Source organism: Bos taurus, chromosome 23 (assembly GCF_002263795.3).
Source record: "Bos taurus isolate L1 Dominette 01449 registration number 42190680 breed Hereford chromosome 23, ARS-UCD2.0, whole genome shotgun sequence".
Lineage (NCBI taxonomy): Eukaryota > Metazoa > Chordata > Mammalia > Artiodactyla > Bovidae > Bos > Bos taurus.
Window position 1 is genome coordinate 7,300,819 of NC_037350.1, and position 11,977 is coordinate 7,312,795.

The following is an 11,977-nucleotide window of genomic DNA, read 5'->3' on the forward strand; positions in this document are numbered from 1 at the left end:
GCTCAGATGGAAGAGAATCCACCCGCAGTGCAGGAGACCAGAGTTCAATCCGTGGGTTGGGAAGAGTCATGGCTACCCACTCTAAGTGAATGGCTATCCACTCCAGTATTCTTGGCTAGAGAATTCCACGGACAGAAGAGCCCGGCGGGCTGCAGTCCATGGGGTCACAAAGAGTTGGACATGCCTGAGCAACTAACACATCTGGAAAGGATGCTTCAGTTCAGTTCAGTTCAGTCGCTCAGTCGTGTCCAACTCTTTGTGACCCCATGAATCACAGCACGCCAGGCCTCCCTGTCAATCACCAACTCCCGGAGTTCACTCAAACTCATGTCCATTGAGTCGGGGATACCATCCAGCCATCTCATCCTCTGTCGTCCCCTTCTCCTCCTGCCCCCAATCCCTCCCAGCATCAGGGTCTTTTCCAATGAGTCAACTCTACCCATGAGGTGGCCAAAGTACTGGAGTTTCAACTTTAGCATCATTCCTTCCAAAGAACACCCAGGGCTGATCTCCTTCAGAATGGACTGGTTGGATCTCCTTGCAGTCCATGGGACTCTCAAGAGTCTTCTTCAACACCACAGTTCAAAAGCATCAATTCTTCGGCACTCAGCCTTCTTCACAGTCCAACTCTCATATCCATACATGACCACTGGAAAAACCACAGCCTTGACTAGACGGACCTTTGTTGGCAAAGTAGTGTCTCTGCTTTTGAATATGCCATCTAGGTTGGTCACAACTTTTCTTCCAGGGAGCAAGCGTCTTTTAATTTCATGGCTGCAGTCACCATCTGCAGTGATTTTGGAGCCCCCCCAAATAAAGTCTGACACTGTTTCTTAACACATGTTAATCTCCACGGAGGGTCATTGGCGCCACCTGGTGGGCGTGCTGCCCATGACGTCCTCCTGAACCTCCATGCTATGTCCTTGTGTGTCCACCCTTCCGGCTTCAGGTCTTTCTTTCCTGCTAACCTCCTCTATTTCAGCTCTTGAAACATGAGCCTTCACTTTTCTGACCCAGAGACCCTTGTCTCCCTTTATAAGCTCTCAGCCTCCCTGGTTCTTTGACACCCCAGGTTCTTAGCGCTCATCCTCTGTAGTCAGCCCTTCTTGGTCGTTTTCTCCAGAGTCCCTGCTTCAGCTTCCACATGTTGTTGTCCATCCTGTTACCTCCCTTTCCCTCTTCTCCTTATTGACGCAGTATTTCTAAGCAATTTCCTCCATTCCTCTGGAGGCAACTCCCACTCATAAAGTCTATGTCTGTCTAGACCTTGTTCCAGAGTTCCAAGTCTGTTTTTCAACAGCCTCATAGCAATGTCCCATAGGCTCCTGACACTCAACACACATCCAGAAAAGATCCTGTCTTTTCCCCAAATGTGTCTCTGTGAGTTACCCATTTATGTAACAAGCACTTGGTACAGAAGCCCCTCGTTAATGTGCCAGACACTTAAAATCCCTTTAAAATGAAGTCCTGGGGGGTGGGGGGAAGGGATAGATTGAGAGTTTGGGATTGACAGGTACACATATATTTAAAATAGATAACCGGCCTTCCCTGGTGGTCCAGTGGTTAAGAATCTGTTTTGCAACGCGGGGGACACCGGTTCGATCCCTGGTCCGGAAAGATCCCGCACGCTGAGGGGCAACCAGGCCCATTCCCCACACCGCGGAGCCTGTGCTCCTTAACAAGACAAACCTCCACAATGAGAAGCCTGCTCACTGTCACTAGGGTAGCCCCCAGTGGCGGCAATGAGAGAAAGCCCACGTGCAGCAACGAAGACCCAGCACAGCCAAAAATAAATAAATATTTAAAACCAGATAAAATAGAGAGCCAGAGATAACCAACAAGGACCTACCATATACCACGGGGAACTGCTCAATATTCTGTAATAACCGAAGTGGGAAAATAATCTGAAAAAGAGTAGATACATGTATAAGCAAATCCCTTTGCTGTACACCTCCTGAAAGTAACACAACACTGTAAATCAACTATATACTTCAATAAAAAAAATAAATTTAAAAATAAAAATGAAGTCCTCAACTTTACTCAATGTAAAGACCTATATGGGCGAACAGTCTAGAAAAGAGTGGATGCATGTATATGTGTAACTGATTCACTCTGCTGTACAGCAGAAACTAACACAACAGCTAACATCAACTATAAAAACATTCAGTCTTCAAAAAATACATAAATAAAGTGAAGTCCTCACAATAATCCCACAAATAGATACGCATCACCCTTTTACAAATGAGGAAACTGAGGCTCAGAGCCACTGAGTAGCAATCCCGCAGCAGGTCAATAGCCGAGTCAGTGTCAGTAACGCACCGCACCGCCCGGGTCGCTCCAGCCAGACCGAGCCTGGTGAGCGGCCTGCGGCCCCCTGCTCTGCTCAGCCAGCGAGCAGAGCTTCCCTCCGCCCGAGCTTCCCTCTGTCACTTCTCCCCTTTTGGTGCCCGCTCCAGCTGGACTATCACAACTCTCTCTTTCCTAGTTCTTTTTCTTTTTTTTTGGCCCTGTGGTTTGCAGGATCTCAGCTCCCGGACCAGGGATGGAATCCTGGCCCTGGGCAGTGAGAGCGCGAGTTCTGGCCACTGGACCACCAGGGAGTCCCTTCTTTCTAGTCTTCAGTCTCAGCCCTGTTGCCACTGAGTGCACCCCGCGTGGGCCCCCACCCGCCCGCACTGTTGCTGCCAGGGAGATGGCTGAGGAAAGAAATCCGGTCTGTTGCTTATTACCTCTAAGGTTTAAACTCCTTCGCAAGGCCTCGCTCCAGCCCTTGCTACACCCAGAAACTTACGTCCCTCATCCACCCTCCTCTGAATCCTGTGCTCAACTCAGCCAAAGAGAGACCTTCCCAGATTCTCCCCAGCTTTTTCCTGCCACTGGACCTTGGCACATGCTGTTCTCTCTGCCCAGAAGATGCTCGTTCCAACATCAGCAAGTCCTACACAATCTCCAAAAACTGCTCGTCACCTCCACTGTGCAGGTAACGCTGCCTGCCCGTCCCCCATGACACGTCCGCACGCACCTTCCAAGGGGCCCCGCTCAGCTTGCAGCCACGCCCAGGCCCCTCCTTCACGCACTTCGCAGACCCCCGCAGCAGCGTCGGGCTCTACGACTGCTCACACAGTGTCTACGTGGTTGCTCTCATCAGCCTTCGAGGGCTCTCCCGGTGAGCAGACGGCCACTTCCTCTTTCACTTCACACCTAGCTTCCTTCCTCCTTAATTTTGCCCCCTTGGACAGGTTTCCCACAGCTCCTTTGTGAAATAGGAACTATGTCTTATTCTTTAGATCTTTAACCTGCCCAGTGCCTGGGGAAAGACTTTAAGCATAAACAAACCGTAGGGAACTTCCTCTGTGGCCCAGTAGCTAAGACTCGGAGCTGCCCATGCAGGGGGCCCGGGTTCGACCCCAGGTCAGGGAGCTGGATCCCACATTCAGCAATGAAGAGTTTGCCCTTGGCAGCTAAAGATCCTGCATGCTGCAATTAAGACCCGGCGCAGTCAAACATATAAATGTTAAACAAATAATAACAGTGATGAGACCACCTTGGTATCCCCATCCATCCCCGTGCCCCCACATAGATCCCCAAACAGTCTCACCGGCCCTGCCTAGGGCTGGCAGGCGGGGAGCTGACGTCGGGACGGGCTCATCATTAAGGTGGGGTAAAGGTAGGGTAGACAACCCTCCCGGGTTTGCCCAGGGTTGAGGAGTTTTGCTGGACATGGGATTTTTAGCAGTAAAACTGAGAAAGTCCTCCGGGAAAATTGGGATGGGTGATCACGTCATGAGTGGGAGACGTGATCATCACTCGGAAGTGAAGGAGACAGAACTGGTAGACACCAAGCTGTACCACTGTCCAGGTTCTGCGCTCATCCCTTACAGACTCCATCTCATGATGCGCCTCGCATTTGACTCCTGATCGTTAGAGTCTATTATACCCACTTCATAGAAGAGAAAACAGGTTCAGAGAGGCCTATTGACGTGGCCTAAACCACTGGATCCATAGACCATGCCTTTCTGCTGAACATGCTGTCTCCGGGGTCCTTCAACCACCTCCTTCCCTGGTGCCTGCCCCCTCCCCTCCACAACAGTAGCCTCCCCTGGCGGGGTACCGGGCCGGTCACCCCCGAGGGGGCCTCACCTCAACCTCAGATGGCCCAGATAAGACTAGCTTCTTGTCAAAGCAAGAGGAACCCACCGTCCTTGCCAAACTTCCATTATTTGTGTGTCTTTGTATAGCAAGTCAATGTTGATACGCAATAAAATATTTCTCATATGTGTCTGCCAGATGAGGACACTGCTATTCTTGTCCAGTAAGCTAACGTTTGATTAGAAGTTAGAGGAGAAAAGGGATTTATATCTCCAGTAATAAGATTTTTCTGCCAGGTGTTCGTTTGAAAAACCAGTATTACTAAAATGCTATCAGCCGTACTCACAGAATCATTGCTTTTATAATTTCTGAGACTCGGAGAACATAACACTGGCAAGCCACTAATACTTTCTTCTCTTCTGCCTCTGCAATGGGCTTCCCCAGAAAGGCAGGATGTAGAGACACTGAGTTTCTCCCAAAATGATGATTTCCTGTCTTCCTGACTAGACTTTGCTTTTCATCTGTAGTTGCTACAGAAAAAAAGGAGACAGTTTCGTATTTTCTCTCATCCTTTTCTTCTCTCTCTTAAAACCAACCAACCAAACAAAACAATGGTTTTTCAAGCCTGCTTGTATGTTTCTAAGTAACCCCAGGGAAATGAAAGCTGAAAAGTTACTAACAGGATGATAGTTCTAAGTGGTTAGAAAGCCCTGTATCTCCATCCGAGTGAAACTTCCTGCTCTGTGATGGGAAGTGGGGGTGGCTGTTCTGGGTTCGTGGCCACCATGACCTGTCGTTCTACATTCTTGATTTGAGAGAAAACAAGTGCCGTCAAACACGCCCCACCCCAACACACTCACACACTCACACACACACTCACGCACACTCACATACACTCACACTCACACACACTCACGCACACTCACATACACTCACACTCACACACACTCACGCACACTCACATACACTCACACTCACACACACTCACGCACACTCACATACACTCACACACACACACTCACACACACTCACACTCACGCACACTCACATACACTCACTCACACACACACGCACACTCACATACACTCACACACACGCACACTCACGCACACTCACATACACTCACACACACACGCACACTCACATACACTCACACACACACTCACACACACACTCACGCACACTCACACACACTCACTCACACACACACACACACACACACACACGCACACACGTCTCTCAGTTCCTATACTGGATTCCTTGCTGCACCTTCTGTCTTCCATAAGGAATCCCCCTAACTTGGCCCCTAGTTCCCTGAGGTCTGGTCAGTGACTTGGTGCTGATACTGGCTGTGAACCTTTGCTTATATCTCCACTTAAAATTCTACATCCCATTCTGGATCTGACCCCAACCACAGTGACCCGACCCCCAGACCCCTCAGGCTGGTCCCAGGATTAGGCTCTTCCATCACTGCCTTTGGTCTCACAAATAGACCCTGCCAAGCCCCACCGTGATTTAAGCCACGATTCGGCCAGGAAGAAAAATCGAATGAAATAAAGAATGCTGAGCAACCGAGGCAGCAGCGTGGTGTCGAGAAGCAGGTTCAGAGAGCAGCACTGTGAGTGGGAATAGCGGTTCGGCCTTATTTCAGAGCAAGGTGGAAAACCAAGCAGAAAGGGCCTTATTTCTGCCGAATCGGGCAAGCTGAAAGAGAAGGAGAAAACCAGGGAAAAGGAATTGACGCTTATCTGAGACATTGCTGTCAACCTTATTGTAGTGATCTCTTTAGTCCACAGAACATCCCTATTACATATGTTTTAGAGGAAATACTGACTTGATGTGTGTAAGATCATGGAATTGGTGAGACAGGGAAATGCTGATTTCAAAGTTTATATCTTTTTTTCTATGCCCATTGTTTCTGGTTATATTATAGATATAAGCAAAAAAGGAATTCAGAAGTGAAACTTTGAAAAAAAAATTCAGATATTGTTAACTCCACCAACCAGAATGGAAGAACAAAGCTGGACATACACACACACATCTGTCTGTCTGGCTATCTGTCTATCTGTCTATCTGATACATCTACTGATGTATCAACATTTTTTTAAACGTAGCTCCTGCCCAAGATTCCACCATGCAGTAGAAAATTAATTTTTTTTCACCAAGCCCAACTATACTGAGCTTAGCAGAAGAAGTACTAGGAAGTGTGAAGACATGAGAGAAGTCAAACAACTTGGTTCCAACCGCACAGCTGAGGGAATCCCCAGTGCTGACTTTTGCTGTGTGAAGAGGAGCAGGGCTGAGTGAGAATCACTCACTCTGAGTGCTATTCATCCAGTGATGTCACTGACTAATGTCTGAGTAATGACTGTTCATACCCACCATCCCTCCTAACCATTCCTTCAGGCTTGACTGAGAGACTGGGAGCTTCGTGAAGGAAAAGGGCTCCCAGGGAACAGGCGATAGATGTTAGGGGGTGACGCTGTGTCCAAATGGACAGGGTCCATGAGAGGAAGGTGGGGAGGGGTATAGCTCACCTCCTTTTGACCGTGTAAGAAGTAAAGGGATCACAAAAATATAGACCAGAAAAAGCAAAAACAAACCCCCCCAAACCCCTCCAAAATTTAAAAAACAAAAATAAGTATAGGCCGAGAATAAAGATTACATGAACTTTGTACGATTTTGAAAATTTTGCATAATTTTTCTTCCTGTCTTTATTAATCTTCTCTCTTTTCTGGTTGGGGTTGAAAATAAAAATCTCAAACGTGGATATAACTACAAAATTTCAAACCATCTTGATATTTTCACAGTTGAACGTATTCTTGGTGTTCCTGAGATGCAGTGTGATAGTAACTTTTGACCACAGAGCATTTTTCCAAAGGAGAAAACAAGGAAGCAATTGTAGAGCTCCCATGACAAAACGGAGAGTGTGCTTGGAACCTGAAGGTGAAAAAGTTGCTGGAAGAGACACTGATGTATAGATCAGTGTTATGGACTCTGTGGGAGAGGGAGAGGGTGGGGAGATTCGGGAGAATAGCATTGAAACATGTATAATATCATGTATGAAATGGGTCGCCAGTCCAGGTTCGATACACGATACTGGATGCTTGGGGCTGGTGCACTGGGACGACCCAGAGGGAGGGTATGGGGAGGGAGGAGGGAGGAGGGTTCAGGATGGGGAACAGGTATACCTGTGGTGGATTCATTTAGATATTTGGAAAAACTAATACAATATTGTAAAGTTTAAAAATAAAATAAAAATTAAAAAAAAAAAGAAAGAAATGGTCAAACTTGATGTATGTATTTAATAGCCAGGTAATGGAACCCCAACAAGGCATTACATCTTCTTTCTTTATTTCAATTTTAAAGAAAAAACAATAGATTAAAATTATTTATATGTATATTACAAAATATCAATTATTATTGTTCAGTCACTAAGTCATGTCCAACTCTTCGCGAGAGGAGTAATTATTCAATAAGTGGCAATATAGTAACTCATGCATTGAGGAATCCAACGATCTCTCCTTTAATTTCCTGATATTTTCAAGAACAGCATGCAAACATATACACACTCACAAACACACACACTTTATGATGCAAATCCCAAATCAGAAAATCCAGAAAAAGTGCAAAGAATACTTGACTACCTGTTGGTTTAACAACTATTAAGATTTTCCCATGTTTATTGCAACTGTGTGTGTGTGTATCTACATCCACTTCAAAATAAAGACATCATGGCATTTTATCTTTAAATGCTTAAAGCTGTCTTGCTACATAACCACAGTAAAGTAATCATGCTGAACAAAGTTGAAAATAATTTCCTAATATCATTGATTATCCAGTCTATTTTTTCATTTATCTCGAAAGTATCTTTATATCTGTTTTCCCCCAAAAGTGTTGCCAAAAATCACCCTCTAAATTTGATTGTAATGCTATGCAGTGTCTCTCAATCCCCCCTCCTCCTTTTTTATATGATTTTTCAAGAGGTCAGGCCAATTGCCTTATAGAATATCTCATATTCTGTGTTCGTATGGTGGTTTTCTTCCTGGCTTCATTTGACTTATTCCTGTATCCAGTGTATTTTCTATAAACTAGAACTTTTAGCAAAAGGCTTTATTAGATTCCGATTAAAGATATTTCACAGTAATTCTCCATAGGCGATGCTGTGTACTTTTCCTCTCATCAAGACGCCTGTGATGACTGTGCTGTTGTCTCATTATTGGTGAAGTCGTGCTAGACTGGCGAGCCGAGGCAGTGGCTGCCAGATCTCTCCACTATGAAGATACATTTCCATCCTCAGCAAACAAGCCGCAGGCTCGACACTTTGGCGAGATGGGACTCTCCCTTTTCAGGCCTCTGTTTCCTAACATTTAGACACCTTCCCTGAGTCAATTCTCCCATTAGGGTTACAAAATGCTTATTTAATCATTCTATTATTTCCTAGCTGGCCGTCATCTGAAAGGAAGACATTTTCTCATCCAGTGAACTTTATAGTTCTTTCTGAAAAAATCAGGAAATCAGCTAGTTTCCTTTAAGTATCACTTATCTTTGTTAGGAGTAGAATATCACCCCCAGTGGTCATAGAAAAGTTCTGTTGTTGTTGCTTACTTTATCTTTATTTTGATTATTATTAAGGACTTGTGCATTTTTATCCATTCAGTATGCTTACGTTGGTTACAGAAAAAAATTTTTAAATCGTCAAATTGCCCCAAATTTGGCCAGTTGGAGCTCCTTCAAGCTGGCTGCTCTTTTCTTTCATTTTTTATAAATATACTTTTATTTTTTAAACATATTTATTTTTATTTTGGTTGCACTGGGATTTCATGTGGCATGCAGCTGAGTTGCCCTGTGGCATGTGGATCTTAGTTCCCCAACCAGGGATAGAACCTACATCCCCTCTGTTGGAAGGCAGGTTCTTTACCACTGGAACACCAGACAAGTCCCTACTCTTTTCTTTGGATGTGATTCCAGTAGTCTTTGAGTACTTTCTTGCTTTCTGAAACAAGCTTGCTTTGCATATTCCCTAATCCAGGCCTGAAATAAGTCACTTCTCTAAGATGCTCCAGTTCCTTTTATTGGGTGACGATATTAAGAAATCACAATCTGCATTCTAGAAACAACCACCACTCCTGAAGGACCATTGCCTCCAGGTTCTATCACTTTCTAGAGCTAGAAAATATATATACTTGTAAATCATTAGTTTAAATTGGCCATTTCCAGTTCAAATTTAATATTAGTGTTTTAATTTAGCTACTTTTTTCTTTCCTTTTATACATTAAAAATCATGCTTCCCAAATACATTACATCAGTCATTCCTGCATTGCTTTATCCTATAATATATATAAACATAGTTTCAAAATAATAATACAATATTATTACTAATGATAAAACTACTGAATGACCTTCAATGTTTTTAGTAGTTCTTTTTGTCCTTGGAATATAGTCCACAGGGAATATACAGTATTGTTTTCTAATAGGAGTTAATTCTTGTCTCTCTGGTTCAGTCGTTTATGTTTGTCTTAAATTTTAGGGGTTTTTGTTTCATGTTTATAAAAATTATAAAGTATTTATATATTTCCAAACTCAGTATCCAGTTTTATCCCTGTTGCCTCAAATGCATTCCCTCTTTTCTTCCTTCCCCTCCCCATTTTTAACAATTTCTGGTTTATCCTGTCAGTGTGGTTTTTTGCAAACATCTCCCCTCTTTCTTACCCCAAGGGTAGCACATACTGTATGCCTTCTTTTGTATTGATATCTTGCAATTATTCCACTACATACTAGGGATCCCTCCATATCGGCTCAAAGAGACCTTCCCCATTCTTTTTAACAGCTTTGTGTTTCTCCACTGCACGGATGTACCATAACTCTTTCATCCAGGACATTCTCACTGGACGTGTTTCCAGTGTTTTGTTATTAGCAAACATGACATGTCCTTTTTGAAAGGCAGAGTACTATAAACTAACAGCTACGTATCTATGTTTCGCATTTCCTTACCCATATTAAAATATGCTTTAGAAGAAAAAGATTACTTACATTGATTTACGTTATTAACATCCTTCAGAACATTTGAGTTTCATGGAACAATTTAGGACAACACCATGGTAGGTGTGCAGACTCATAGCTCTGACAGATACAAGTGTTTAGACTACTGCTTGGCAAACTGCAAGTGCTCAATACGTGAAAATCTCCCCTGGTGGCTCAGACGGTCGAGAGTCTGCCTGCAATGTGGGAGACATGGGTTTGATCCCTGGGTTGGGAAGATCCTCTGGAAAAGAAAACGAGTACCCACTCCAGCACTCTCGTCTGGAGAATCCCCTCGGACAGAGGAGTCTGGCGGGCTTCAGTCCATGGGGTTGCAAAGTTGGACATGACAGCGACTAACAATACATAAAACTAATAGTATTCAGAAAAGCAATAGTATTGGTAACAGCAGAAAGTTTTTAAATGTTTTCTTTGTTTGGGCATGTCATCAAGGAATCTGAGAGCTGAGTAGGCTACATCTTACTCTTTGGTCAGTTATTTGATGAACATGTGTTGAGTAACTGCTGCGTTCTGGGCAATAGGGTAAGAACTCATACCTGGAGCCAGAGCATACACTGCCAGCCTGAGGGAAGGAATGAAGGACAACAGGGAGTCAAACCAGGTCTCGGGAGTGGCACTGAGGATCCAGGGGCGAGGCAGCAGAAAGTTGCCAGGGGGCAGAAATGCCAGGGGGTCTTCTCTTGTGAAGAGGAAGTTGACTCAAATTCGGAGCCTCCATTGGAGTTGGAATCAAACCACAAGACACAGTCAAATCACAGAATTAGTGGCAATGGCCAGAGACGAGGGGAGGGGAGGAGAGGGGGGAGGAAGTGGCAGCTCCTGAGTGGCCTGGCCACTCAGAAGAGGAAAGGAAGCCTGAGAGGAGAGGCTGCATGCTAGGAGAAATGTCTGTCCACGGAGAGAAACAAGTCACGTGATCGAGAAGGGGTAAACGGGTGGTTTATTCAGCAAAGCTCATCAGGGAAGACTCTGAATTTTTACCACAGGACTTATGAATGGATGGCAAGTTGGAAGCATTGATGTTAAGGTCACAGGCAGGAGGATTCTAAGGCAAGAGAGTGTGGCTGTAGCGTCATGAAAAAAAAAGAGGTGAGGTTGGAGAACCTTAGCCAGGAAGGAATTGAGAGTCTAAGTGAGAAAGAAAGTCTGAACGAGGGGATCTGCATGAATGGTTGGCAGAAGTGACACCCCTGCAGTCATTTCTAAACACGGTCATTCTGCTAGCTGGATGTAAGAAACAGAAAACGCAAGTGTTCGTCGCTCAGTCGTGTCAGACTCTGCGACCTCATAGACTATAGGCTGCCAGGCTCCTCTGTCCATGGAATTCTCCAGGCAAGAATACTGGAGTGTAGCCATTTCTTTCTCCAGGGATCTTCAAACCTGGGTCTCCTGCATTGCAGGCAGATTCTTTACAGTCTGAGCCACCAGGGAAGTCAAGGTCCAACCCAAAAGACAAGGATGGTAAATCCCGACAAGGATGGTAAAGGGTGTTCCCCGGATGACAGCTGTCTCACTGAAGACATTAGTTAAGACTGAAGCCAACAGAAGATTCTTGGAGGTGTTTTTTGGGGGGTGGATTTTTGTTTTTCTTTGCCACGCCTTGCAGGATCTTAGTTCTGTGGACAAGGATTGAACCGGGGGCCCTCATCGGCGAAAGCGTGGATCAGGGGCGGTTCTGGAAGTTTTATCTGACAATAAAATGGACGGACAACCTGAAACAGCTGGTTGTATTAGTGAAACTTGCGGTTCACTAATGCTAGGTACCAAGAGAACCAAGCAAAGAGAAAGTAAGGCAATTATTTATCCTAGGGAAAACAAAAAGCTGTATAAGAAAGGACGTTTGGCT